Source organism: Haemorhous mexicanus, chromosome 27 (genome assembly GCF_027477595.1).
Source record: "Haemorhous mexicanus isolate bHaeMex1 chromosome 27, bHaeMex1.pri, whole genome shotgun sequence".
Lineage (NCBI taxonomy): Eukaryota > Metazoa > Chordata > Aves > Passeriformes > Fringillidae > Haemorhous > Haemorhous mexicanus.
In genome coordinates this window covers 5,872,730-5,877,826 of record NC_082367.1, presented here as the reverse complement: position 1 = coordinate 5,877,826, position 5,097 = coordinate 5,872,730, and positions in this window count along the sequence as shown.

The window sequence follows — 5,097 nt, the reverse complement described above, 5'->3', positions numbered from 1 at the left end:
CGCGACTGAGAGCGGCCCCGCCCCGCGCTGGAGCCCGCCGGGGATGGGCGGGGCCTCGCGAGGGGGCGGGGGCAATGAGTGAGGGGGCACCGCTGAGGGGGCGGGGTCTCCCTGAGGGGACAATGCAGGGCAGCGCTGAGGGGGCGTGGCCGCCATGAAGGGGCGTGGCCGCCGTGAGGGGACAGTTCTGAGGGGCAGCGCCGGCCATGGCGGTCGCGGAGTCCCCTGAGGGATGGGGGTCCCCGCTGTCCCCTCATGGTGGCCGGGATACCCCCGTGTCAGCCACGGGCGCCCCGGCCGTGAGACACCGCCCGCGGCTGATGTCATGCTCTGTGACAACGTCTGGGAGCGGCCTTGGCGGGGCCGAGCCCTGTGGGAGCTGCCAGCTCCGGGGTACGTGTTCCCCCGACATCAGCCTGCCTCACCCTCAAGGGAAAAACTTAAAATCCAGAAACTTCCCCTTATAAACCCATCGCAACAGAGCAGCACGAACAGCTCCTTTCCTGGCAGGGGGAAAAATCCATCCCAAGAGGCAGCTGAGTCCCCAGCCTAATTTTCCCCTCACTATTAAGGTCAGAGACTGAGGAGCCGGACAAAAAAAAAGTGCGGGAGAACTGGGTGAAACATCAGAAAGAGAGGAAACTGCACTTTTTCCAGCCTTTCCAGCGGAACAGCAGAGCCACGATCACATTTTCCCCATGCGGCTTCACACAACAGAGCGGCTTTCATGCCTCGGCGCCTCCCGCCCTTGCTCGCAGTGCTTGCTTTCCTTTTGGAAGCCCAGACTGTATTTTTAATAGTCTGAGTGGAGCTGCACCTGAGCGTCTCGGCAGAGCCGTTCCCAGGGCAGGCCGGGGCTGTGGCATCCCCCGAGGTGGCACAGAGTGACTTCAATGCCGTCTGTGACCCGGGATGAGCCTCCCTGTAATTTGTAATTTGTACCCAAATGTAGCCCGGGATGGCTCCACATGGAATGGTTACCAACGGAGCGCTCGCTGCTAATAACAAAACCTCCTGTCTCTGCAGGCGTTTGCTGCCCTCGGTTCTGCATAACCGGATGTCTTTACGCAAATGTCAGCTTTGAATGCCCTTGAATTCATCTGGAGCAGGAAAAACTGCTGCGAGCCCCTCTCTGGAGCTGATAGGGCTGGGCTGTCGATGTGACAAAGTCCTTTTTATTCCTGTTCCTGCAGCTTCTGGACAGCCCCAGCTCACCGGGAGCCAGTGGAATATCCGTCTGTGCTTGGTTTAGAGTCCACGGAATCTCGCTGATTCATGGGGTGGGACAGCCTGGGCTGGAAATTGGTGTGGCGCTGCAACCAAACTGATGTGGGGCTGTGCAGTCCAGCCCTGGCCAGGAACCTCCCTTGGTAATTACCCGTTAATTAATTGCAGCCTGTACCACGAAGGACACCGTCCCGCCGTTGTTGTTGTTGTTGGAACCCACGTTTCAACAAGGAAAGAAATTTCCCTTATATGGGGTTGTCCCAGAGATTCCACAAGCATCTGTCTTTGCTGAAGGCCTTGCATTCACTTTTTTGCCTGGCAGAGTAAGAAATTTGCACCAGTTGGGGCCAAGTGTGGATTCTGGGACTGGTTTAACGAGGGGCAAAGGAAAGTTGGATCCTCTGTCTGCTGGGAAAGGCAGGAGCTGAGTCCTTATTCCAGGACAAGGAATGCTGAGCCAGGCACTCCCCCTCAGCCAAGGACCAAGCCTTCCTCTCTCCTTCACCAAAAAGTTCAAAATCCCAGGGTTTTGTCAAACCTGCAGTACTTCCCAGGGCTCCCCACAGCACAGCCCCACCTGCTCGAGCACAGGCAGTGGTTTAGCACAAAGAAACAGCTCTCCCACGGCGCCCACAAAAGTGGGTGTAGAGCAACAAATTTGAGGTCTGTGAGGCTCTCAGGGCCTTTTTATGTTCCCAGCCCCACAAAGGAGCTGCCAGGGCTGTTTTTCCCTCACCACTGCTGCATTTCTGCTCTAACAAAAGCTCTCCCCTGCTGGTATCTCGCAGAGCAGCTAATAGCTTATTTCATTTATACCCAGCTGCACCAGCCCTGGCTCTGCTTTAATATCTTTTCAATTATTTCACGTTCAGATGACATTTTCCTGGTTTCCAGCTACCACTTACCAAACCCCTCGTGCTCCCCATTCAAATTGAAACATCTAACAATGTTCAGTCTGAAAGCTCTCAGTTCTTTCCTCCTTCAGTAATTGCTGTTTGTACTATTCTGGATTTATTTATTTCTTATTTAGAACACTTATAATTAATTTGTCCACGCTTTACATAATAAATCACCAGTGCTCCTAACAATCCATAGGGAAATGAGCATCACCCACCTTTAACAGCAGTGAGGAATGAGTCAGGAAAGTTCAGTGACTTACTCAAAGCTAAATTTGCACCGAGCCACGGAGGGGGAACAAAGCAACTCTGTCCCCCCACGTGTGCTCAGTGGGTCACTCTCTCAATATTATTTCATGCTGCATTCAGGAGCTTCGTCCCCATTTGGCAGAGCAGCAAAACAACCTGGGATTGTTTCACTTCTCCAGCAGTTTTGGCCTTTCTGCAGCAGTTTTTCCATCTCAAACTTTCCAAGTGCTTTTGAAACTGGAGGCTTCAGATGTTAAAGATATCAAAGCAGGCCCTCTCCTGCCCTGGCTGTGCGTGTTCCTCCAGTGGAATTCTCTGCCATGCTGACCCCGGGGCTCAAAAATGGGTTTTTATTTCCACAGGGAATTTTTCAGGCATGGGAGGAGCTCAGCACAAAGGTCATGTTGTCACTCAGTGGGACACATGTAAGAACATCCCATTTTTTAAATGATAATGAAACTGCTGTGAGAAGAAAGATGCTGAGGAGGTTAGGGAAGGAGAGCACCCAGTGCTGGCTGTGGCTGGAGCAGGAGCCTGTCCTGACTGCCGGGTTCATTAGAGCTCCTGAAAGCCATGCTGGACGCAGCTGGGAGAGGAACCTGCCCAGGGACACCTATTGAAGGCTAGAATACACACTGACACACCCTGGCTATAAATAGCAGCATTCCCATTCCACAGCTAATTCGGGATCCTGGCCGGGGATGCAGCAGTGGCAGCGCAGCCACCGCAGGCCCAGCCCTCCTGAGGAGCTGCTGCCCCCTCAGCAGAGCAATCCCAGGAGCTCCACGTTCCTCCCTCCCATCCAGGCACCGAGAGGGCTTTTGGGCTCCATCCATCACCTGCCTCCTGGGAGGGGTGAATTTGTTACGGCTCATTCCTCTTTCATTGCCCCTGCGTCGAGCAGGGTTTGCTCTGCCAGATTTCCAAGGATTGCGGGGGAAACCCAGCTTCTGCCGGTGTCAGACTGTTTGCAGCTTGCTGTGATTCCCAACCAGCTGTCCCTGGATGGCTCATTTTCCTCCGGGGTGGCTGCCAAACTTTGGGATTAGCTGCAGTGAGCAGCTGAGAACACGCGTGGAGCCGGCCCTGGAGCTCACAGCTGCCACAGAAAACAGCTCTGTGCCATGGGCTGAGCAGAGCTAGAGCAGCACAGGACACATCCCGTGGCATTATGGGGGAAGGTGACCTCATCCCACAATTTCTGGGTCACTCCTGTGCTCCATGGCCCAAGTTAGCACAGAACTCAACGTTTCTAGGAAATGTTCATCAAGAACTTTTGGTGGCAGTAATTGCACTTGGAGTAATTTAATAATCAATGGCCTTTCCGTGCTTCTTCCTTTTTTGTTTCCCCTGGATACTGGCATATGGTCCTTTCCCTGGGGAGCTGGATGGTAATTAATGCATTTTGTGGTGAAATGTTTGGACTCAGCATCTCAGGGCGCCCAAGAAGCAGGGAGGGGACAAAGCAGGCATTGTCTGCAGGTTTCCCTCTGCAGTGGGTCCCCTCCACGGAGGCACCAGGGGCAGCTTTTTGGGAATGCTGACACAGGCAGAGCTTTCACCTCACTTCCTTTGGAACACGGGGGAAGTTGAAGTGCTTGTCACCTCCCTGCCTTTGGAGGTGACATCCAAGGGGGTGGAAAGGAAAGTTGGCTCTCAGGACCTCACACACAACAGGAGTAATTGAATGCCTGACTCTCCCCTTTCAGCAGGAGGCTGTTGCTGTGCTCTGCCCAGGGTTTCTCACTGCCCTACTTTGCAAATTCAGGTATCAGCCTGTCCTCTGCTGTGAGCATCAGGAAACAAAGATTTGGGCTTCTTCCTTCTGCAGGAAGAGACCTGGAAAGGATAGAGAGGCAGAGATGGAGGTGGGTCTGAGTGCTGGGAAACCTTCCCATGGCAGCACTGGACACACAAGGAGTCCTTCAATAAAAACCCCAAATCCACTGCATTTCTAGTTTGAGAAGTTATTTGGGGAAAAAAACCCCTTAGTTTTGTGAGCCTGATTAAAATCTATATTTCCCCACCTTTATGTATAGAAGTTGCTTGAAAGTAAATAAATTCAGGTATTGGCTGTTTTCTTTTAAGGTTAGTCCCCAGGTGATTCAAACACCTGGGCTGATAAGGAGATTTGGTGAAGGAAAAAGCACTACAGAACCTGCTTCTCCCAGAATAACAACCCCAGCTGTGCCTGGCTGGGGTTGATTAAGTGGTTAAATCAGGCACAGTCCCCTGCAGCAGCAATCAAACACACCAGCGAGGTTTCCTGCTGAATTCCCATCATCTGAAAAGCCTGGAAGCTGCTGGTAGCTGGGGCTCCCCTAATGAGCCCTGTCCATTATATCCCAGCTGGGATTCAGCACCGTGGACTGGCTTCTGTCACAGAGCTGAAATGCAGAAACTCTGTTTGCTGTGGGGTTGAACGGGCTGCAGGTCTGAGGGAGCCAGGGAAGGGGAGCTGTGGGAGGGCAGTGCTGGCCCCGTGTGCTGCCCTTTGTGTGGGGGAAAGGGGAAGCAGCAGCTCCTTCCCAGCTTCCAGAACCCCTGCCATGGATCTGCAGGGATCAATGACACCATGATGTTCAATTTGAGGTGCAGCCCAACATCAGAGAGAAAAAGATTCACAAAAAAAAACAAGTCCAACACAAAACCTCTCTATCTCCAGGCTGGCTTGATCCAAAGCTGTGAGTATTAGGAAAAAATTCTTCCCTGTGAGGGCGGGGAG